We start from the raw sequence: 25,337 nt of genomic DNA, 5'->3' as shown, positions 1-25,337 counted from the left end.
CATAAAAACACAATTAAAAAGGGATAGGATCAGAGTTACCCCCTGTCCCCAAGGTTGCTGAAGCAGCAATGTATGGTCCCAGCGAAAAGCAATTTTCGTATGCTACCTAAACATCTCGCCAAGAGTGTGAGGCAAACACCGAATTGCTTCGCCAAAATGTGGCACTAAGAATGTCACTGAGTACCATATTTTTCTGGAACGCCATGAGGTAGCAACTGCCCTCACCTCGTGAGCGTTAACTCTCAACAACTTGAAGTTGGAGTCGTCACAACTAGAGTGTGGACGTCCTGTGACATCCCTAATGAAGAATGCCAGTGCATTCTTCGACATAGGTTTAACTGGTTGCCTCACAGAACACCATAAATTATCCGAGGGACCACGAGTGTCCTGTGTTCTTTTAAGGTAGTACTTGAGAGCTCTAACTGGACATAGAACTCCCTCAGGTTCCTGTCCAATAAGGTCTGCTAAACCTTTAATTTCAAAGTGTCTAGGCCAAGGGTTAGAAGGCCTTTCATTCTTAGCCAAGAACTTAGGGCTTAAAGAATAGACAGCATTGTGTTCCTTGAAGCCCACATGACAGCCTTGAACTTCGCTCACTCTCTTCGCCGTCGCCAGAGCCGTGAGGAATGCCGTTTTTCGAGTAACATCCTTAAGAGATGCAGAGTGGAGAGGCTCAAAAGGACTAAACATCAAAAACTTGAGCACTACGTCCAAGTTCCAAGCAGGAGGAACTAGCTGAGGAACCTTGGACGTCTTGAAAGAGCTCGTAAGATCGTGGAGGTCCTTATTGTCAGACAAATCTAATCCTCTGTGTCTGAAAACAGTCGAAAGCATGCTCCGATAACACTTGATAGTCGGAACTGCTATATCGAGTTTTTCTCTTAAGTAAAGGAGAAAATCCACAACCTGGCTCACAGTGATAGAGGAAGAGGAAAAGCCCTTCTTTCTACACCAACCCTTGAAGGTTGCTCACTTAGCTAGATATATCCTGTTAGATGAAGAACTTCTGGCTCTAGCGATGGCCCGTGCCACCTGGCCAGAAAAACCCTCGCCTGACCAATTTTCGATAGTCTGAATGCAGTAAGGTTCAGAGTGGGGAGGTTTTGATGATATCTCGTGAAGTGGGTTTGTATGAGCAGGTCTGCTCTCATAGGAAGGGTCCTCGGAACGTCTACCAACCAGAAGAGAAACTCCGAGAACCAGTGGTTCAAAGGCCAAAACGTGGGGATGAGAGTCATCCTCGTCCCTTGTGAGGCCGCGAACTTGCGTATGACTTCTCCCAGAATTTTGAACGGGGGAAAAGGCGTAAACATCTATTCCCGTCAATCCCAGGAGAAGAGCATCTATCGCAACTGCCCCAGGGTCGAGTACAGGTGAGCAGTATAGAGGGAGCCTCGCTGTTCTTGAGGTCGTGAAAAATATCCACAAGATGGCGACCCCAAAATTTCCAAAAATCTTGGCAAACCTCCTGATGAAGGGTCCATTCCTTCGGCAGGAGTTGATGGCGCCAACAGAGCAGGTCTGCTCGAACATTTTCGACTCCTGCAACAAAACTTGTGAGAATCGAAATGTTGCGAGCATAGGCTCAAAGAATAATCTCTCTTGCAAGGCTGAACAGGGAACAAGAGTGTATTGCCCTTGAAGTAATCCAATGCCGTTGTTGTCCGAGAACTTGAACTACACGATTGCAAACTTGGACCTCGAAGAATTGGAGAGCTAAAAGATAGCCGCCAAATCTTTGATGTTGATGTGCCAGGACACCTGTTCCTCTCTCCAGGTTCCTAACACTTCCTCTCCCTCTAGTGTTGCCCCCAACCTGTTGACGACCCGTCAGAAAACAACACTAGGTTGGGGTTCAGAAGCTTGAGGGAGATCCCTTTCTGCAATTTCGTTGGATCGAGCCACCACTACAGATCATCTTTATAGAAGGAAGAATTCTCAATTCCTCTTTCAAGTCTTCCTTGCTTTGCCAGTTCTCCAACAAAAAGAACTGAAGAGGCCTGAGATGCAGTCTCCCCAGAAAACAAACTTCTCCAGCGAGGAAATGGTCCCCAGCAGACTCATTCCTTCCTTCACCGAGCATGTTTCCTTTTCCAAGAAGGCCGAGACTTTTTCAGTACATAGAAGTTGCCGTTCTTGCGACGGAGACGCTATAAAAGCTGCTGAATACATCTGAATTCCCAGACACAATGGACAGTGAGGGGATCAGCTGCGACTTCTCCACAGACCAGAAGTCCCAGGGACTTCACGAGTTGCAGAGTCAACTGAAGGTCCTCCAGATACCTTCGCCGACGATGCTTGAATCAACCAGTCGTCCAAGTAGAGTGAGATCCTGACGTGCGACAGGTGCAACTGCATCGCAACGTTTTTCATGAGAAGTGTAAACACCCTCGAGCAAAATGTGACGCCAACAGCATCTGGTGTTCCCAGGCGGTCACCCATCCAAGTACTGACCAGACCCAACGTTGCTTAACTTCGCTGATCGGACGAGAAGCGGTGCTTTCAACGTGGTATGGCCGTTGTGCAGAGTCCAAAGCAGAGAGCCCTGAACTGGTACGTGTAGTCCCCAAGACAACCTGAGATACTTCATCGAACGTGGATGAATTGGGCGTGAAGATAAGTATCTTGGAGATCCAAAGATACCATCCAATCCCCGGGATGAAGGGCTCCTAGTATTGACTGCGAGGTCTCCATCTTGAACTTTTCCTTCCGGACCAAGTTGTTCGGCCTGTTGACGTCCAAGACGGGTCTCCAGCCTACTGAAAGTTTTGGGACTAGAAACAATCTGTAGTAAAATCCCGGGAACACCGAGTCCAAGACCTGTTCCACTGCTCTCCGCTCAACATCTGTTCAAGCAGGTCAAACAGAATTTTCTGTTTGACAGGAAGGCAGTTGGGAAACAAAAACAAAGGAGGAGGAGACAGGAAGGGAATCAAGTAACCTCTCTCTAACAGTAGGAGGGACCAAACGTCTGCCCCTCTCTCTTTCCAGGCTTGTGCAAAATGAAGCCTGGTTGCAAATGGTGTCTGGAGATGAAAGGAGTCACTTGCTGCCTCTCTTGAAGTGACATTCCTTTCAGGAAAAACTCTCCCTCGTGGTGCGGGTCTCGTGTTGCTTCCCATGGAAGCCCCTTCACAAAACATTTAGCTGCTTTACTTTTTGCCAACTGAGAAAAGAAGAGGGACGATATGAAGGAGATGAGTTTGAATGACCTAAAGAAGTTTTGGGTTGCCGATATTTTTTGAAGGCTGGCAGCAATTTGCTTGCTTAACCAAAGTCTGGGGAAGAGATGACATAATGAAAAGCCAAAAAATAGACCTGCAAAGTAATCTAACTTCTGCGCTAAATGAAAACAGACTTCACCGAGAAATAGCAAAACAATGCTCTCTTTTCTAAAAGAACCGACGAAAACTGACTTAGTCAAGTTCTTCAGAGCCATCTTTTGACTGACCTTGTCCATGCCCTGCAGCATTCACTGGACAGCTCCCCAGACAATGGAAACCGGATTAGATATATTATTTCATAGCTAAAAAAATTACCACCGATATACAGTCAATATCATTAAAGATATCAAAAGTCTTGAAGATGATAGGCCTTGTTTTGTTTATAACTCAACTCCAAGAACCTTAAAATAAAACTTTCTGAGAAGATCTTCAGGATATGTATGATGCCAAGTATAAAATATCCCAGAAAATTTAATTTCCAATTTTTCTCATAAAATGCCTGCTTTGACAAAGACAAATGTGAAGGAGTGGAGAGAGAAAGAAGTCTTTCCTTGAAAAGTCTCAGGAAACAGATCCAATCCTGAAAAAGCTTGAGTCTGATAATCAGACTTCCTCATCTTGAAGAAGAGAAAGAGTCCTTCTCTTGCTTCAGACAAAGACAACTGACGGTGGAGAGATGTTCTTCCGAAAGCTCAGGGTCTTGATCCTTGGTGAAAATAGTTCCAGAGTCTGATAATCAGAGGAAGAAGAAGAACGAAAGATGTTTCGCTTCATCCAAAGGCTGATAGTAAACATAAAATGTTCTTCCCCAGCTGGCGTGTCTCCTGAGTGAGTGGTGAAAGAAGTTCTCTGTATCGCCCAATCAATATATGTAACTCCCGCGATTTGAAGAAGTACTGGCTAAATTAAGAAGGACATCAGATGTTGAAGTGGGTAGTTGTGCGTCATGATGAACAACTGGAGCGGCGTCAACACAAGACTTGAAGCTATATGGCGCGGCGGCGCGGAGCGTCATGGCGTGGCGCGCAAGAGGCTCCGTGGCAAGACACTAGAAGAGTTTCACAGCGTGGCGCGCCATGGCGTCATGGCTAGGCGCGTGCGAAGTCAAAGGTGAGGCGCGCGTGAAGCGTGAGAAGCGCACGAAGAGCAAGACGCGCACTCCTGGCGCGTGTCAAGAGAAAAGGCCAACACCTCAACTCGGGAAGACGAATAGAAGCCACTAAACACTCTCTCTAGACGACAGACGAGAAGCCCCAAAACATCTAGCAGATGAGGAAGACCCGAAGCAGGAGACGAAGGTGAAAGTCTGTACCTCTTAACAGGCAGATTCGAATCTTGAAAGGTTCATGAGAGCATCCAGCTGTTGTTGCAAACCCAACAAAATCTGACGCGTTGGAGAAGCAACTCTCTCGGGAGAAGGGCTGAACCTGAGAGAAGGAAAGGGCGAGAGACGATACTTCCTTCCACAGGGGAAGAAGCTCTAGCCCTTGCCTTAGCGCGACAGGGGGTCGAGTAGCGTCATCATCCGAAAAACTTTTTATTCTCTTCTGCAGAGGAATATCCACGCAACTTTCGGGGAGAGTACAAACGTCTAGAGGAAGAGGACGTGAAGCGTCCTCTCCTCTAAGCTTCTCTTAAGAGGGCGAGAGTCCAACCGAGCTCCAACCCCGAGGCGGGAGGACGTGTCGGAGGACGAGAAGCAATCCTTCAGGATGCGTGCCTGTGCACGATCCCTGGCAGCCTGGGTAGCGTCATCAGGACCTGCCGAAGGGACGCCAGATCGGTGGGAAGCCCCGTAACCCTCATGCGGCTTTCGACATGCCCCCTCCCTGGTCCTGGGAGTTCGACAGAGGTCCAGGCCTAGAGGCATTATAGGGCGATCTGACGCCCCTCCACAACACTAGGGGCACTAGCACTAACACTTTGCGTTTGAATTGCATTCACTTTAGTTTCAAGAGCACGCATTGACTCCAACACGAGAGCCAGGGAATTACCTTCTGCAGCAACAAACTACAGGGTTAGTATTAAAATTTACTACAGGGTTACTAGTAGGAGAAAACCCTGACTGTCCATCTAAGGATGCACTCTAGGAGGAAGATCTCCTCAACCTATCACGCCCAATTTAAGCATATAGGCTTCATATTTCTTCCACTCACCCTCAGATAATCCCTCACATTCATTATACCGATTATCATAGAGCATTGAACACCCTTACATATCATACATAAAGAGTGAGGAACTATCAAAGTCTTCGATAGCCTCACCTTACATTCACCCAAATTTCAGAATCCAAATGGCTAGAGGTGGGAACTGATCAACAGGTGTTGACAAGTCCGGCGACAGAATCAAAATCTGAATAGAAAAAAACCAGCGAATGGTTCTTGATACACAGATCCAGCAGCGGGAATGGGTACTAACCACCTGCCCGGCCACTGCGTGTGACAACAAATTTTGAAATTCTGTCGGACTGGAGAATACAGCTATATATATATCTGACAGGTAAGTCTCATGAACAAAAATTGCGGTAGCACTGCGATAGTTTAGTGTAGGTAACAAGCCCCGCCCACCAACGGGAGTACTGGAAATGACTTAGCAGAAAACCTCATCCTGTTTGTGCCCTTATGTCCATGAGAGGGGAGGAGGGAGGGCTCCAATCCATAATTACTTGGTAAGTATATATGAAACTTTATTTTATCATGAAAATAACATTTCTGAGTTCAGTCCCGTGTCAGCCGGTGAAATTCCATTACAGCACGAATTTCTAGGTATAATAATGCTAGATATACCAGAGAAAAAGAGCTTTCAGGAAAGCTGGGGTTACTACCCCAGTCGAGCGTCTTCTAGGAAGACGTCGGTATAAGGAAGGGTGAGTGAAATACCACTACCACGGAAACATACTCGAAAGATCTCTCCTTATCAAAACCCCCGGAACAGAGCGGTGAGCCGTTACAGCCCCTACACTCAACACCCGCCAGGACGGCGACACCAGCGCCACCTACCATTTCCATTTTCTAGCACGTGATTGCATCTATTTCTTTTGTGTGCTCGTCTTCCTTTTTTTGGATTATTTTCATCAACGCCATGTCATCGAGCAGCTTTACCATCTCCAAGTTAAGTACCATCTTCTTGTGGGGTTTTGTTCTATTTTTTGGCTGTTATGGTCTCGTATTTTCATAAATATTGAGATCTTTTTATGACGCCACGGTGTCCTCCGCCAGCCATGTCGACGAGGCTTACTCCTTCAGTTCTTTTCTGTTGGAGTTGTCTCATTGTCGTTATAGATAGATTTTTACCACTTGGTTCCCTTCCTGGTGGTTCCCTGCGTGGCTCCCCCTTTTTTTTTTTGATTTGTTTTCATTGGCCTGTCGGCCTTTGTTAGGGTGATGCCCCGTCCAGGTACCGCCCCCAGGTTGGGTTCCTTATTATTTTTGGTCTCAAGTAGGCTAATTATTTTATTCTTGGAGATGGTGCTCTCTTTTTATTTTATTTATTTTGTTGTTTACCTCCTTGTGGTGGCGGCAGCCTCAGATCTAACCGCTTCCCCGAGGTAGGCTACGCACCCTATTGAGCACATTTTTGTTCCAATTTTTCATGTGTGATGGTTATTTAGTGGAGTAGGCTTGTTTTGCTTCCATCCCCTTGCCCTGGGTGTGGAGATCATCAGGTTGAGGGAGTTTTGGTTGCTGTTTCCTCCCAGGGCAGAGTTTTGCCCCTAGTTCTCTTCCTTCATTTGGGGGGAATAGAGTTCTTTGGATGTGTTTCCTCTAGGCTAGTCGCCTCCTTGCCCCCTTCTCGATCCCGGTTGGTTCTCGGCACAAAATTTCTCTCCCTGTTGCTTCCTCCTCCCTCCGCACTCCTCCCTTTTTCCTAGCCTATACTAGGTTAGGTCCCTATTAGGCTGTGCCTAGGAAGGAGTCGGGCATCGGGCTGGGTAGCTTCCAGTAGTAGGCTACCCTCCCAAGTTTCATTATTCTTGGAGGTATGGGTGCAGTTGAGCGGGTGATATGTTTTTCCCTGTCTCCTGTTCCCTTCCTGGTAGCCTACCCTCTCCCCTCTCCACCCCCTCCCCCTCACCTCCCCTCCAGCCTTGCTCTCACTCGCGCAGGTGACGCTAGATGGCGTTTTCTCCGAGTTCAGGGACTCCTCCATTTGGTAGAGGGATTCGCTCCCTCCCATAGTCCCCTAGCATCGCTGTGTTGGTGTTGGTGGTTCGTTAGCTCGAACGTGTTTACGAACACTATCCCACACCTCTCGTCTCCCCCGTCGGGTTACGTGAGATAGGTAAAATATAATTGCTCCGGCTTATGTTATGAACATACGAGCATCTTGCCCACCTTGTCTTGTTTCTCCGCGGGAAAGTAAGTGAGAAAGGATTTACATTATATATAGGAGCGGATCCTCCGGTCTCCGGAGTATTTACCATCACTTGTTTATTGTTATTATTTTTGAATGATATTTAGATAAGTCTGTTTATCTAACGGAGTACTCTCCTCCTTTATATTATATATATACGTGAGTCCGGTCCTACACCCGGGGGTTCCGCCAGGATTTTTACTGGCAGCCCTTGTGGTGAGTTCCTGGTTTCTCATTCTTTCATTCCCACGAGTATTCCGGGTCTGGAAGCTTTTACCTTCCACTCTGTGTAATTTAGAGCTTATTGGCCCAGTTTATGATAAGGAGTTCTTCTCCGCCGGAGTATTCGGTTGTAGTTGAGTTTCCGGCCTTGCCGGGCTTTAGATTGCTTAGGGTGGTGGGTTCATGTACTTTTCTACTTACAGACTGTTCGCTGTGAGGAGCCGGGTGTACCGCTTCCTCAACAACCCTACGGTCACGTAGTGTGCCGGACCCATGCTGGTTGTGCGGTCCGACTGGACGACCTGGTAGTTTGGCACCCTGATGGTTGTGAGGTTTGCTTCGCTCTCTGTGCAACCATCCAGGATGAGTCGGTAAGTGACAGTCTTCTTCCTTTATGCTCCTCATATTGTATATTGTTTACGGGGTTCCCGGACTGTTTTTTTTTCGTTCTTGGCTAATTGTTGGTTTTCTTACAGGCGGACGAAACTTCCAAGAAGTCTGCCTTGGAATCCCTCCGGGCCTGGGTGGCTGGGTTTGGCAGGAATGTTCCGTCGGGAAGCCCTACGTCCTCGACGCTAAGTTGAGGGACCTGCTCTACCCCGCACACGGGTGGCGGCAGCAGTGCCAGAAGATCTTGCCACCCCTATCATCCAGCAAATCCGGGATGCGACCCAGCCACCCCAAGTGGATATCCTCTACGCTGAGGTCTCGGAGGATGTTGCCGCCTTGGACTTAGACCTGGAACCGGCGAACACCGAGCAGGACCAGGTGGTAAGTGGCGAGGTAGGTGAGGTTGTTGGGGCGGGCCCCTTTTTGACTCCCCAGTTTCATCTGTTTCTTCCTTCAGGTTTTGTGAAGTCTTCCTCCTTGGGTGATAGAGCTCCAACTGCTATCCCCAAGTTGAAGTTGAAGACTTCATGGAAGGCGAAGGGCTATAAGTCCTCGTCTTCCAAGAAAGGCACGCCCTTCCCCTGGTCGAAGGCTAAGGTCTCAGGACCTGTAGCCTCCGGGAGCAAGTCTGGTTCCTCCGGCAAAGGCGCGAGTAAGAGGGCTGCAAAACCAAGCCCTCCTCGCCAGCCTGCTTTGACGCGCAAGCCTTGCTGCTGAACCAACTTTTCAGGAAGTTCACGGAGGATTTAGATTCGAGATTCAGTAAAATCTCCGAGAAGTTAGCCAGTCATGATAATATACTGGCGGGAATGGCTTGCCCACCCCCAGCCGAACCCCAGTATGTTATCCCCGACACAGCGGACCTCCGCGCCTTGATGTCGGTAACCCTTGGCGTTTAGCACTCCGGGCCATCCAACATGATGGCAAACTCACCATTTGAAGGTCTTGGCACGAGACGCTGGAGGAATTGGAGTTCTTCCCCCGATCTCTTGCCCCCTTACCCAGGCTTCGTGAGACTTACGGAGGAAGCATGGATTCGGTCAGATAAGGTTCCTAGGGAGACTGTCATCGTCCCTAGGGACCAAGCTCAGTCGGCTCTCCTGCGCGCACTGACCGAGTGGCAGGCAGAAAATACGAAATTGACTCCTTTCAAGGGCAACTTCACAATGTTCACCCTGGGAGACAACCTGCCCACCCCTTGCTTGAACAAAGTCGCTCTGGCTACGGCCCGAGCGTGCTTTGAAGGTAATCCCTTACCGCAGCTGAGGGAAACAGACCCCACTTCCCTGGTATTCCCAGGAAGTGATGAGTTCTGGGTGGACGCCCGTCCACTTTCACTGTCAGGAAGCTGGACCCCTTCTGTGCTTCCTCGCAGTTTAGTGAGCAGCTCCCAAGCTGCCGGAATCTTTGTTGAAGGCGGAGTTTGATGCCCGGACTAAGTTAGCCCGGTCCTTGAACTCCGCTGCCTTACTGAAGCTACTGCCGTCTCCTGCGCGGACGAGCCATTCTTTCCAGGTCTTGGCTAAGTCCCTGCTGGCGGCTTTCAGTCTGACCTGTTCATGAGTTCATCATGGCCAGACTGGAATGCAGGAAGTTCATTTTCGCCGATGCTACTATCCGCCACGAGCCTAACAAGCTTTCGTTAAAAGCTCGATCTGGGGACCTAACCTCTTCCCAGAAGAGGAGGTCACAAATGTTATGGCCGAAGGCTACAAGGGCCAACCAGAGTCTGCGCTCTCGCTGGGGCATTTCTGCCTACAAGCGCAAGACCCCAGAATCTGCCGGCCCCCAGACGAGAGGAGGCAAATGTTTCAGGAGGCATAAGAGGCCCCACCATCAGGCGGTGGTTCAAGCCGTCCCGGTCTCGGCAGTGGCACAGCCTTCCACCTCCAAGGCTCACCACCAACAGTATGTGCTGGTCCAACCAGCTGCGCCTTGCTGTATGTTACTTCACCAGCATACAACCCCACATATGAGGGCCGTGGATTTTTCACGGCCTTAATAGGGTCGCAAGGGGAAGAAGAGGCAGGCCCTCACAGAGGAAAGCTCAACACCACCCCAAGAGGAAGGCCTGGACGTGGTAGAGGGAATAAACCCGCTCCTCCCACTGAGAGAACTCAGGCAGGTGGTCGCCTGTATTGGTTCAGGGACCAATGGACCTTCAGCCCTTGGGCACACAGCATTGTGTCCAAGGGACTGGGATGGAGCTGGATCAAGAACCCTCCTCCTCTAAACAGATTTTACCAGCCACCCACATCAATCCTACAGGATTATGTGACAGAATTGCTCAACAAACAAGCAATAAAGAAAGTAAGGCACCTAAAGTTTCAAGGCAGGTTATTCACTGTTCCCAAAAAGACTCTGATCAGCAAAGAGTGATCCTGGATCTGTCGCATCTAAATCTCTACATAAAATGCGACAAGTTTCGCATGCTTACGGTAGCTCAGGTACGGACTCTACTTCCGCGTGGAGCCGTCACCACCTCTATCGATCTTTCAGACGCTTATTATCACGTCCCAGTTGCGCGCTGAACTTCTCTCAGTTCCTCGGTTTCAGACTCGGGAATCAAGCCTACTCCTTCAGGGTCATGCCCTTCGGTCTGAAACATTGCGCCCAGGATATTCACCAAAGCTGGCGGACACGGTAGTGCAACAACTCCAGTCCCGAGGATATCCCTAGCAGCGTACCTGGACGATTGGATAATTTGGGCACCAACAGTTCCGGAGTGTCAGAAGGCTACGCCCATAGTCATCAATTTCCTGGAGTCGTTGGGTTTTCAACTGAACAGACAGAAGTCCCGCCTGACTCGGAGTCCCGGTTTCAGTGGCTGGGTCTCCAGTGGGATCTGTCCTCTCACACGTTATCTCTCCCGCCTCCCAAGAGGAAAGAGATAGCATCTCTCACCAGGAAATTTCTCAAAAATCAATCGGCATCCCGCCGATCCCAAGAAAGAGTCCTTGGGTCTCTTCAATTTGCCTCAGTGACAGACCTGCTCTTAAAAGCCAAACTAAAAGACATAAACAGAGGTGTGGCGGAGTTGAGCCAATGTCAAGCTCAGAGACAAGGTCTCTCTATTCCTCGAATCTTAAAGACAAGACTGCGGCCTTGGACCACAGTCAAGAGGCCTGTCCAAAACAGTTCCGCTTCAATTTCCCCCTCCGGCACTAGTTGTCCACACAGACGCTTCCCTAAGCGGCTGGGGGATATTCACCAAAACAGAAAGTACAAGGAACGTGGTCCACAATGTTTCAGCAGTTCCATATAAACACCCTGGAAGCTATGGCGGTCTTTCTAACTCTGAAGAAAATCCGCCCCCCACCGGATTCATATCAGGCTGGTGTTGGACAGCGCAGTGGTAGTTCATTGCATCAACAGGGGCGGCTCCAAATCAGGTCGAGTAAACCAAGTAATGGTTGCTATCTTCTCCCTGGCGAACAAGCACGGCTGGCACCTGTCAGCCACCCACCTGTGCGGGAGTCCGGAACGTGGTGGCGGATTCCCTGTCCAGGGCTACCCGTTGGAGACGGAGTGGTCCCTGGACGGGAATCTTTCAAATGGATTTGCCGCCAGGTTCCGGGCCTCCAAGTGGATCTGTTCGCGACGGAGAGCAACTTCAAGCTCCCCTGTTACGTGGCCCCGAACCTGGACCCTCAGGCGTACGCCACAGACGCAATGACAGTAGATTGGAACAATTGGGAGAAAATTTATCTGTTCCCTCCAATAAATTTACTGCTGAAAGTATTACACAAACTCAGGACATTCAAAGGTCAACCAGCCCTAGTAGCCCCCTATTGGCCGAAGAGCAATTGGTTCCCTCTTCTTCAGGAACTGGGATTGCGGAGTCTTCGGATTCCCAAGCCCATACTGACCCAGACAGTACAAACCAAGACTGTGTCAGCTTCCTCAAGAATTCAGAATGCCCTAGTTTTATGGACTTTATAAAATTCGCAGCCCAAAAAGGAGCAAACATTGACCCTGTCAACACTCTGTTTTTAGAATCAGATAAAAGAGATTCTACTCTTAGACAGTATGACTCAGCAGTCAAAAAATTAGCCTCCTTCCTGAAAGCATCTGAAGCCAAAATCATGACGACTAATTTAGGAGTTTCTTTTTCTTTAGATCACTGTTTGAAAAAGGCCTTGCTCCGCCACTATTACCACAGTCAAGTCAGCCCTGAAGAAAGTATTTCTTTACGGCTTTAAAATCGACCTTACAGATTCCTATTTTTCATCTATCCCCAGAGCATGCGCTCGTCTGAGACCAGTATCACGCCCACATTCTGTTACGTGGTTTCTCAATGACGTCCTTAAGTTAGCATCAGAGTTGGATAACTTTCATTGCTCTTATCAGGATCTGTTAAGGAAGACTTTATTTCTGATTAGCTTGGCTTCAGGTGCTAGAATCTCAGAGCTGTCGGCTCTCACTAGAGGTGATAATTTTGTGAACTTCCTCCCATCTGGAGAGGTCCTCCTTTCCCCTGACCCTAGATTTTTAGCCAAGAACGAAGACCCACAAGACAGGTGGTCTCCTTGGAAGGTGGTGCCCTTCCTCAAGACCAGTCTTTATGTCCAGTTTATACACTTAAATCTTACCTTTTAAGAACTCCACAGAGTAAGTCGGGTCCTCTTTTTATCAGGAGAAAGGTGGTACTCTTTCACTGAATGCTATAAGACAACAAATTCTGTATTTTATTAAACAAGCCAACCCAGATTCAGTTCCTAAGGTTCATGATATTCGAGCAGTTGCTACTTCCATTAATTACTTTCATAATATGGACTTCTCAGAACTATCAAAATATACGGGTTGGAAATCACCTCTAGTGTTTAAACGCCACTATTTAAAAATCGTTCTCAAGCCCTGAAATTTTCTACCATAGCTGTGGGAAGTGTCATCTCCCCACCTTAACTAATCATATCCTTATCCTTTCCTTTCCCCCCCCGCCTGCCTCATTTACTTCTCTGCTTGTCCTCCTGGTTGATTATGCCTCACTGCCTGGCTCCTCATATTGATGTATCTTGTCTCTGTTGATGGAAAATGTAATCTGACATGTTATGATTGTTTTTTTCTTGTGGGGTACTGGGCAGTTTTTATTTTGCTCCATGTACCCCAGATATATGTATATGTTCTGTATATGTTATTTTTCATTGATCTTGTCTCTTACGTGTTTAGCCTAAGTTTACGTGTATAGTTTTAAGGTTGTATTTGCATTTATCTGTATGCACATTTCATGTTTCAATTTGCTTTAAGTAATTTTAAGATTTTTGGGCCTTTTCCCCATCATGCTGGGGACTTCCCCATTGTTTTCTAGTATTAAGTTTTTGATGTGCCTTAGATTTAGTATTTTTTTACATGTAAAAGAGATTCCTTGATTAAAATTATTTTCGTAATCTTTTGCCTTTTTCTTCAGATTACCCCCTTTTTTCCTCGTAGTTTGCAGCCTTGGCATGATTCTCTATCACTATTTCACCGGCTGACACGACTGGACTCAGAAAAGGGATTTTGACAAAGGAAAAATCTATTTCTGAGGAAGGTCCCGTGTCACCCGTGACCCTCCCTGACTCACCTAGTACTCCCCCCCTTCTTGCACATGCCAAGTCTGGGGTTAGTGCTAGCATGGAATGAAGTAGGTGGCGCTGGTGTGATTTAAAAAAAAAAAAAAATGTGTTGAGTGTGGGAGCTGTAACGGCTCACCGCTCTGTTCAGGGTTTTGATATGGAGATCTTTCGACTATGTTTCCGTGGTAGTGGTATTTCACTCACCCTTCCTTATAAGCCAGCCATCTTCTAGAAGACGCTTCTGAACGACTGGGGGTAGTAAAGCTTTCCTGAAAGCTCTTTTTCTCTGGTATATCTAGCATTGTTATACCTAGAAATTCGTGCTGTAATGGAATTTCACCGGGTGACACGGACCTTCCTCAGAAATAGATTTTTCCTTTGTCAAAATCCCTTTTTCATTTATTAGTAACATTTGCAAAATGAATTAAAGTAATTGCATAGCTGAATCCCACATTGACAGGAGGTGGGATGCATGGACATATTCTACTTCAAAACATTAAGTTATGGTAACGACTTTGAAATAGAAAAGTTGCAAGCACTGAAGACAATGCTTGTCGTTTCCTTACTTGGTAAGAGAGCTACTCCAGGTAATTAATGGCCCTGGTTGGTGCTCATCTTTACCTGTAGTAGCATGGCGGTAAAGCTGTAGAGTGCCTCTACTTAGATGGGAGCTTTGCAGCAAAGAATATGTCTCATGGCTAGCAAAGCATCAAAAAGTGCCCTTACCCTGGGCATAGTACTGTGGCGGAATTCTAACCCACAAACAAAACAACACTCACCCTGATCTTCGGTTGCTGGAGATGGGTAAAGGTCCACGGTCGCCAATCACAGCACACAAAAAACACAAAACAAAATTGCAAACAAACCCTCCACCAACAACAACGAAAAAGAGAGACACATGCACCATCAATATCGGTACCGTATCCAAAAAAAAAAAAAGCCAGACATAACTCCCGCTCACTTTCAAGGTTGGACCTCAACAGCCCAAGACTTCCCAAAACCGAAAAACTCCCGACAGACAGACAGACAATTACTCGTAAAACGAACTCCAACAACTTATCACTCCAAAAAAGTGAATTTCCACTCTCAACTCTCTCAATTACACTCTCTCTCTCTCTCTCTCTCTCTCTACAATCTGCTCAAAACGTTGGGAAATGCTAAATAAAAACAAATTTCTTCATCCCAATATATTTCTCCCCCTCTTTAGCATTTCCCAACCAACACCTTTCACACTCTTTCAAATCAGCCTTACGCAACACCCAAAATGCTCACTAGCAGGTCCCCTAGATCGCGTTCGCTAGATGACAATCATTTCTCTCAGAATCATTCTCTCTTCTAGCAACATTCAAACTCACATCTTCTCCTCCATTCTCTCTCAGATTCACGCTATCTTCTTCACTATTACCACTCTCAATTTCATCCACAATCTCATCTATACCCTCTACCTCGTTCCCAAATACCTCCCCAATTCTTCAACTAACCCATCCCATTCGCTCATTGACCTTTCCAATTCTTGCAACGATTCATTCATGCTTTCAATCACTAGAGAAATTCAAAAGAAGTATATTACTGCTACGCTCTCTTACTCTTACACTTTCGCTCACCTCCAACCGTTCACTAACCCCTACACGTTCAGTCAACTCAGTTATATCAAACCCGCATATGCTATACGTTCTATCCATACCATCCCATTCATCCGTATTACACGCTTTATCACTCATTTCCACTTTGGCACTCACACCCCTATCACACAACTTAACGACCATTCAGTTTACTGCACGTTCTTCCCTTTCTTACGTTTTTTACCATACTCTATCAAAACAAATTGCTGATCCTCCATACACAAGCTCTCATGCATACTTGGTTCACCCACATTCGATTTCAACCATTTATACACCCCATTCTCTCTCACATATTCCGGTACATCCTTCCATCTACGGAATTGGTTGTGATGCGTGTTGGAACATTTCTCTCACACTACCATCTACACATACTTCCCTGAACATAACTAAGCCCACTGGGACCAACTTCCAGCACTTCATGACGGACCCTCAAATTTTTCAACCACTTTATTTACATTCAACCCCCCTTTCTCGATTACTTCTTTCAACACTTTCTGCCCACCTTGTAACTTTCAAACCTTTCATGCGCCTTCTTCCATACCTCCCTATCATTCCCAGATAGACCCAATCTCGGTCTCACTATCTTTTCAAAATTTAACACATATTTACACGGAGACATACCAATACCCTTATGCACAGTGGCGTTGTATACCTTGGGGCTAGAAGGCCTGTTAGGCGCCAAATATTATGTGGCGGAATTCTAACCCACAAACAAAACAACACTCACCCTGATCTTCAGTTGCTGGAGATGGGTAAAGGTCCACGGTCGCCAATCACAGCACATAAAAACACAAAACAAAAAATTGCAAACAAACCCTCCACCAACAACGAAAAAAAGAGACACATGCACCATCAATATCGGTACCAGTATCCAAAACAAAAAAAAGCCAGACGAACTCCCGTTCACTTTCAAGGTTGGACCTCAACTGCCCAAGACTTCCCCAAAACCGAAAAACTCTCGACAGACCGACAGACAGCGCCAGAAAAACGAACTCCAACAACCGAACCACTCACAACGACAATTACACTCTCTCTCTCCTCTCTCTCTCTCTCTCTCTCACAAAACGTTGGGAAATGCTAAATAAAAACAAATTTCTTCATCCCTCTATAGTACCACAATAAAAACAACCAGACAATGCTTTCACCTACACTGAAAACACCACAACCCATTCACTGAGAATGGTGGGCACTCAAGGTACACTGTACCCAATGGCTCCCAAAAATTCGACACCCTATTTTAAGGCAAAGAGATAGTAGGAAAAATGAGAGATGCCTATACTTCTTCCCTCAATACCATGCCAGCCACTGATAATGGTCCCATGGTACCGCAATTTTCAAACACTGTTTCAACTTCTTTCAAATAGTGTGATACTAAGATTGGTTCGCACTTCCAGTAGGCTGACTGCACAATGGAAGTGAGTGATATATGTGCCTGAAAGCTAATATGGTAAAGACTGTCCTGACGTCATGAGATTTCACTGTGAAAGTTGGAGAAATGCCCTCCTGAATCTGAGAGTGCGCCTCAGAAATTAAGTCTCTGGCAAAGACGGACAATGCGTTCTTAGCTGGAGGGCAAGACGGGTTCTTGGCAGAGCACCAGAGGTTACTGGATGGTCCTCTGAGAAGAGGAATGAAGGGGTTCAAAAGTGGGACCTGTCAGCCACTTCAACACTACATTCAGGTTCCAGGACTGAATCTTCCTTTCCTGCTTAGGCATATCAAAAGACTTGATGAGGTCGCTAAGCTTTGGGACTGACGCAAGATTCAGGAACCGCGTGTAAACACTGAACTAAACACAGCTCGATACCCCTCCATGGTGGAGGATGAAAGATTCCTAGATCTCCCCAGATAAAGAAGGAAATCCGCAATTTAGGTCACAGACATCTCAGAAGAAGAGACATTAAATCAAGACACCAGGTTCAGAAAATTGCCCACTTAGCCAGGAAGATGCGGCTAGGAAATTGATGCCTTCATCTTGCAATAGCCTCTGCAGCGCGTCGTGAAAACTCTTATGCTCTGACAAGCTTCCGGACAGAGCTTGTCGGTGCAAGAACGGACAACCTTTTTGTATCTCTTAAAGTGAGGTTGTATGAGTAGACAAGGTTTTTACGGGAAGGAGTCTCGGGAAAGCCCACCCACAACTGTAGCAGGTCCTGGAACCATTCTTTCATGGGCCAGAACGGGGCTACGAGAATCATCGTAACATTGCGATGAGACCAAGACTTGTTCAGCACTTCCCTGACCATGTTGAAGGGTGGAAAGGCATAGTCCAAGAGGACTCCTCAACCTAGAACCAAGGAGTCTAAATAGAAGTCTAAGTCTGGGCCCAGAGGACTTGATTACCGGGTTTATGAGAAACGTGTAGGTGTCCGGCTGTGTTTTCCTGGCCCAGTTGGCTTAGAGGAAGAATTGCAATACTATCTATCATGAGAAGTTTGCCTAACTTGACGAACATCTTGATGGACGACAGAGTCCCTAGCAGGCTCATCCACTTATGGGCCAAGCAAGACGAAGGGGCTAGAAACTTGTGGACCATCTGAAGGCAGCTGGCGATTCTCTTGGCAGATGGAAAAACCCCAAAAAGCCCAAGAGTTGAGACTCATCCCCAAATAGAGGAACTCTTGCGACAGGGCTAGCTGGGACTTCTGAAGGTAGATGATAATTTTCAGTTCTCGAGAGAGATGTACAAGTCCTTCATGCACTTCTCCTCAAAGGGGATTGAAGAGGCAAGTTGTCCAGATATAGACTGACATTAATGCCTATTAAATGAAGTCATTTGCTAGAGAAGCGAGGACTCAAGTGAACACTTGAGGTGCTGTAGAGAGGCCGAAGCAAAGAACCTGAAACCGGAGATTTAGCTGGTGCTTGGAGCTTGGGACCTGGCGCCACGGGCTCGGACAGTGCTGGGGGCTCAGGTGACACCAGACACTCCGAGAGGAGACAGGTGTTTAGACACTGACATGGGGCACCTGAGAGAGTGTCCTGGAAGACGAATCTTAAATACTTCCTGGAGTCCAGAGGGAAGGGAAAGTGAAAACATGCATCCTGCATATCCAAGGTTATCATCCAATTGCCATCTGAACTTCATCTGCCGGACGAAGAGATCGAGGGCACTTATACTGAGGAAGTGGTCTCCAAAGCCCAATGATTTGGGGACCACAAACAGACGGTGGTTGAAGCCTTCTGAGTTGATGTCCTTGACTTCTTCTATGACTCTCTTTCGAAGGAGAGAGGAGACCCCCTCCAAAAGGGGTGAATGTTCTCCCGAGCCTCTTGAGTGGGCCGTCAAAACAATGGGAGAAGGGACCAAGGAGGGTTCTCCATGAATGGAATGGAGAAGCCCTCCCTCGGAACCTTGACAATCTACTGTTTTGTCCCTCTGATACTCCTTTTCTCCAAAAACTTGAGAAGACTGGCTCCGACTTGTGCACGTAGGACTTCTTCCTCATTTCTTAGGGAAGGACTTGAGCTCCTCTTGATAGCTCTCTTTCCAAGTGGGACCAATCTTGCTGCATGGCATCTGTTGCCATGTTAGAAGGTCCGGGGCCTGAGAACGAAAAAAGAGGAAGGCGATGGTAGCTAGAGGTAGCAAACAGGTCCAATGTCAGCCTGCTCCATAGTACTGCAGATTCTGATCCAAGGGCCACCCGGTGGGAAGAACCTACTATTTGATGGCTCAGCTCGTCCTTCAGAATACAAGCAGTCCCCGGTTATAAGCAGGGGTTCTGTCCTGACGGCGTGATGATAACCGAAAATCGGCAATTTTCGGTTATTGGTGCCTCTGTTAGGTATGTAGCAGCACCAAAACCCAATTATCGGTGCTGATAAGTGGAAATCTGCGATTTTCTGCATCAAAAATTGCCGATTTTCGTCGCTAGACAAGTGCCGTAAAACCAGATTGCTGATAACCGAATTTACCGATAACCGGGGACTGCCTGTATTTAGGTTGCCCTGAAAAAATCGAGTGACTAGACTCACTCAATTTGATCTGTCCACAGCAGAAGGTCTCTTGCTGTCTGGCTGGCAGAGAGAAACGAATAAGAGTCGCCAAACTTTCGTATGTCCATTAGGGCTGTTGTATTGTCTGAATGAACTGCCAGCTTTGTTGTGACTAGGGTCGAGAAGCACCGAAGTGAATAGCTTTCAGCGCTCTGGCGTTGATGTGAAGGTTATGTTCTTCCAAGACCATGTCCCGGAAACTTCCTGGTCAAGCAATGGGCATTGGAGCAGGTCCTAGACTGGACTTGGGCTTACTCCCACGAAAGAGATGTTGCTGGAGAGGAGAGACCATCTTAGGAACAAGCGCAGATGAATCCTTAGGGCATTTGGAAGAATGCGCCAGAAGATCCTAAGTAGACTTCTACTGAAGGTCTGACTTCTGGGTCTAAAATCTCTTTCCTTCAAAACACCCAAAGAGAAAAGAGCCACAAGTTCAAGAGAGCCATCCCTGAAGGTTTTGTATGGAAGAGAAAGACCCCTAGCCAGTCTGAAGCAAAGTCTCCACAAATCATTGCAAGCTTCAATCTTCTTGGCTAACGCTCTCCCCATCCAGTCCAAGAAACTGAAAGCTTCAAACAATTCAAAGAGGTCTTGACAAGGAGGTCAAGTTCTGCCGACAAAAAATGGTATTTTCATTATAAAATAAGTTTTTAAATATACTTACCTGGTAGTTACATATATATAGCTTTATCCCACTGATTCGTCGTGCGCACGGCAGAAATTCAAAATTCGCGGCAATCGCCGATAGATGGTCAGGTGGCCATACCTGTGCACCCTCTACCAGGTACCTGGAACCATTCCCAATTGTCCTCAAAAATTCCATGGCCCTGTTCTCAGAGGGAAGGAGGGAGGGACCTTTTATATATGTAACTACCAGGTAAGTATATTTAAAAACTTATTTTATAATGAAAATACCATTTTTAAATATCTAACTTCCCTGGTAGTTACATATATATAGCTGATTGACACCATTGGTGGTGGGTTAGAGAACCGCAACACCATTGGGAATTTGTATAATTACTAAACACTATATATTAGCTGTAACCATACTCTGGTTCCTACCTGATAAGGAAGCTGGCTTCATAGTTATCCTGCCTCATTCGCCTGCATTCCTTGAGAGACCCAGCGATCCACCCAGGGGGCTGTAGAAAGTCTCTATGGGGCTGTCACACGGTCCTCGACCTTAACATGACTAGACCACCACCCTTGCTATCCTGGCATAGCCATGGACAAAGAGCTGACCACCTGACCCACTAACACCACTAAAAACACACTCCATAAAATCTAACTTAGACTTGCAATCCCAGACTGTGGAAGGTTGCAACAACCTTCACAGACAACCTGTGAGTTCAAATCAAGAAAAAGCAAGGGTATAAAAATAAGGTTAAAGGTTAGAGGCAGTAGTACCTTCTCCAACTACGGCACCAGAGGCAACGTACGGACCCAAGGAACAGCAATCCTTATATTGGGTCTGTACTTCTTTTAGGTAACAATCTGCGAAGATAGACTTGCTTCGCCAGAATGTCGCTTCCAAAATCGATTTCATAGACTTGTTGTGTCTATAAGCCATCGAAGTCGCCACAGCTCTTACTTCGTGCGCTTTGACTTTGAGGATTGGGAAGCTTTTCTCGTCACAGTCTTGGTGAGCTTCCCTTATTAAATCCTTGATAAAGAATGCCAGTGCATTCTTTGATAAGGGCAACGAAGGTTTCTTCACCGAGCACCAGAGGTTGTCTGTCTGACCTCTCATGTTTCTGGTCCTCTGTAGATAAAATTTTAGGGCCCTAACTGGACAAAGGCCTCTCTCTTTTTCCTGTCCTACTAAATGAGACAGCCCTGGTATGGTAAAGGATCTGGGCCATGGTTGAGAAGGGTTCTCGTTTTTAGCGAGAAAACCAAGTTGTAGTGAGCAGACTGCATTCTCCCCATTGAAGCCTACCTTCTTGCTAAAGGCTTGTAATTCTCCTACCCTCTTGGCTGTAGCCAACGCAACCAGGAATAGGGTCTTCTTAGTGAGATCCTTCCATGAAGCCTTGTCGAGAGGTTCAAACCTGCTCGAGGTTAAAAACTTCAGGACTACGTCCAAATTCCAAGAGGGGGTCGGGTTGTCCTTCCTCTTAACTGTCTCAAAAGACCTTATGAGATCCGTGAGGTCCTTGTCTCCCGACACATCAATATTTCTGTGACGGAAGACGGAAGCTAGCATGCTGCGGTATCCCTTGATGGTTGATACTGCTAGTTTTTCTTGGGTTTTTAAATGCAGCAGAAAATCTGCCAGTTGAGTTAGAGAGGTACTGGAAGAGGAAATGTTATTAATTCTGCACCATTCCCTGAATACGTCCCACTTTGACTGGTACACCTTGAGTGTGGACGTCCTCCTCGCTCTCGCGATGGCTCTTGCAGCTTCCCTTGAAAAACCCTTCGCTCTTGCCAGTTTTTCGATAGTCGAAAGGCAGTTAGGTTGAGAGCGAGGAGATTTTGATGGTATCTCTCTATATGTGGCTCTCTGAGTAGATCGTTCCGACAAGGTAACGATCTGGGGGTGTCTACTAGCCACTCCATCACTTCTGTGATCCATGGTCTCATGGGCCAAAATGGAGCCATCAGGGTCATGCGGGCGTCGTTCGACTCCCTGAACTTCTTCATGACTCTGTCTAGGATCTTGAATGGGGGAAAAGCGTACGTGTCTAGTCCTTCCCAATCCATGAGGAAGGCGTCCACTGCCACTGCTTCCTGGTCTGGGACTGGAGAGCAGTAGACTGGTAACCTCTTTGTTCTCTGTGTCGCAAAGAGGTCTACTGACGGCTCTCCCCACAGATTCCAAAGTCTGTTGCACACCTTGCGATGTAGGGTCCATTCTGTCGTGAGAACCTGTCTTCCTCTGCTGAGAAGATCCGCTCTGACGTTCTTCTCTCCCGCTATGAAGCAGGTTATCAGAGTTATGTTGTTCGCTTCTGCCCACAGCAGGAGATCTTTTGCTGCCTCGTAAAGGGAATCCGAACGAGTGCCACCCTGTTTCCTGATGTAGGCCAACGCTGTGGTGTTGTCTGCGTTGACCTGTACTATCTTGTTCTGGACCTTCTCCTGGAAGTGCACTAGCGCTAGATGAATGGCCACCAGTTCCTTGACGTTTATATGCCATTTCTTCTGATGGTTTTCCCATAGACCTGAGATCTCGCCCTTCCCCAGCGTTGCACCCCATCCCACGTCCGATGCGTCTGAATACAACACTAGGTCGGGGTTCTTCTGTTGAAGTTCGAGGCCTTCTTGTAGTTTGTTGGGGTCGTCCCACCAACTCAATTGATTTCTGATTCCCAGAGGGATCGGAATCCACGTCTCTAGGTCTTGGCCTCTTTTCCAATAACTTGACAGATGGAACTGAAGTGGACGTAGATGTAGTCTTCCCAGGGAGACGAATTGTTCGATCGAGGAGAGGGTCCCCAGCAGACTCATCCACTCCCTCGCCGAGCAGGTCCATCTCCCTAGAAAGAGCTTCACCTTTTCTAAGCAATCCAGAATGCATTTCGGGGCTGGAAAAGCCCGAAAAACCACTGACTGAATCCTCATCCCCAGGTAGATGATGTCTTGTGAAGGCGTCAGCTGCAATTTGGCTAGATTTACTAACAGTCCTAGCTGTTGCGTCATATTCATTGTCACTTGTAGATCCTCCAGACACTTTGCTTGCGATCTGGCTCTGATTAGCCAGTCGTCCATGTACATCGATATTCGTATCCCTTTTAGATGTAACCAGTGAGCTACGTTCGATGCCACTCGTGTAAAAACATAAGGAGCCGAGCTTAGTCCAAAACAAAGTGCTCTGAACTGATAAGTTGTCCCGAGATGCACAAACCTCAGATATTTTCTGTAGTTAGGGTGAATTGGTACGTGAAAATACGCGTCCTGCAGGTCTATCGATACCATCCAGTCTTCTTGTCTGGTGCCTGCTAGGACTGACGCAGATGTCTCCATAGCAAACTTGACTTTGCTTACGTACTTGTTCAGTGGACTTACGTCCAGAACTGGTCTCCAACCCCCCGAGTTCTTGGGTACCAGAAAAAGTCTGTTGTAAAATCCCTCTGACGAGAGGTCCTTTACCTCTTCTATTGCTGCTTTTGATAGCATCTGGGTTACCTGTTCTTGAAGAGCTGCTGCTTTGCTCCCCGAGTATGTAGCTGTCAACTCTAACGGTTCTGGTGAAAGAGGAGGCTTCCTTAGGAAGGGGATCTTGTATCCTTCCTTCAGTACTTCGACTGTCCAGTCGTCCGCTCCCCTTTGGCTCCACTCTTGCCAGAAGTGGGATAACCTGGCTCCCACTTGTGTCTGGAGGTTGTTGTGTTCACTTCTTGGGTTTCGGTTGCTGCTTGGGGTTCTTACGAGGTTGTCCTCCAGCAGCCATTCTCTGACTTCCTCTCGAAAGGGCTCTCCCACGAAAGGGCTGACACGTAGGAGGTGCTTCTTTCTCCTTCCTGGCTAAAAAGTTTGCCGGAAGAACTTTCCTAGCAGTCCTTGTGATCAGATCTTGCGTTGATTGTTGCGCAAGGGCTGCTGATAAGTCCTTAACCAGCTCTGAAGGGAAGAGCTGTTTGGTTAAGGGAGCATACAAGAGCTCTGATCTCTGAGCGAGAGTCACTCCGGACGTCAGGAACGAACACAGCATAGCTCTTTTCTTAATAACACCTGCTGTGAAAAGGGCAGAGAGTTCGACCGTCCCGACCCTCACAGCTTTATCGAGACAGGCAATAAGGTGCATTTGCGTGTCGTTCTTCTCATCTGTAACATCTGCGAGAGCTGCGAGAGTCCAGTCCATCAAGCTGAAGACTTCAATAGTCCTGAAGACGCCTTTCAGCAAGTGGTCCAATTCCGAAGTGGACCACAGAACCTTGGCCTTTGTCATGGCTGTTCTACGCGAAGAGTCTACGAGTCTGGAGAAGTCCCCTTGGGAGGAGGCAGGAACTCCCAAGCCGAGAGCCTCCCCAGTCTCGTACCACACGCTGGACCTAGAAGCCAATCTCGTCAGGGGAAAGGAAAAGGTTGTCCTTCCCTGTTCTTTCTTCTTTAAAATCCAATCATTCAGTGTCGAAAAAGCTCTCTTCACTGATCTGGCTAACACTGTCTTCTTGAAGGAAGAAGACTTCTGGGGTCTACCCATCATAAATTGCGAGGGCGGACTCCGAGGTACGGCCTGTTGGAAATCGTTGGGAAATAAGTCCGCCAATAGCGTAAGAAGTCTTTTCAGATCTGCAGCATGAAGAGTTTCTTGCGTCTCCTCCTCCGAGATCTCTTCCAAAGGATTCGCTATTTCCGATGTCGAACGAGTGGGGGAATCGTGTGTATCGTCCTGCTTGCGTGCGTCACGCATGCGTCCAACTTGCTGCGAGGGAGCGTCACGATCCTTGTCACCTCCCGTCACGCGTGCGGCTTGTTGCGAGGAAGCGTCTATGAGCGCTGCAACTTGCAGCGAGTCCGCGTCTTGCTGGCTGTTAGCGTCTTGCTGTCCTAACTCCTGCCTTATCCTCTTCTTGGGTCTGTTGACGTCCTTAGGTTCCTTCCTGTGTGGTTCTTCTCTTAGCCCTTGCGACTTGTAAGCGTCAAAAAGAGACGCAAGGGACTGCTGAACTTCTGACAAGAACTTTACTTGTGGTGCCACTTGCTGCTGGGAAACAACTGGAGAAGGCACTGCACGAACTTCTACAACTTCGGAGACTCTTGCTGGGATCTTCTGATGATGAGGTGGTGACGCCGCTTGCGACACGTCCCATTCTGGGGGTGGGGGAGAAGCGTGAACTGGTGTAATGTAAACGTCTTCTTCCTCTGACGAGCTATGTGTCTTACGCCTCTGTTTAGGCGCGGACACGCCGTCTTCTTCCGACATGAATCTCTCCGGAGAGCTCCATTTGCTGCAAGAGGGTTGTTGGAGCGGGAAGGGGGACCTGCATCTCTTGATAGGTCTTGATTCTTGAGATTGACGCCAA

General features: G+C 47.4%; 1 protein-coding gene and 1 non-coding gene across 7 annotated transcripts in view; both read right to left on the bottom strand.

Annotated features, from left to right (window-relative positions):
- LOC136833472 (LETM1 domain-containing protein 1) overlaps window positions 1-25,337 on the bottom strand; it is a 414,955-nt gene that overhangs the window by 227,390 nt on the left and 162,228 nt on the right. The window lies entirely within an intron of this gene.
- LOC136833577 (5S ribosomal RNA) lies at window positions 2,406-2,524 on the bottom strand. Its single transcript, XR_010851524.1, has one exon. It is a non-coding gene; the product is annotated as a 5S ribosomal RNA (ribosomal RNA).

This window comes from Macrobrachium rosenbergii, chromosome 51 (assembly GCF_040412425.1).
Source record: "Macrobrachium rosenbergii isolate ZJJX-2024 chromosome 51, ASM4041242v1, whole genome shotgun sequence".
NCBI lineage: Eukaryota > Metazoa > Arthropoda > Malacostraca > Decapoda > Palaemonidae > Macrobrachium > Macrobrachium rosenbergii.
Note: the sequence above shows the minus strand (reverse complement) of the source record. Positions and strands in the feature narration are given on the sequence as shown.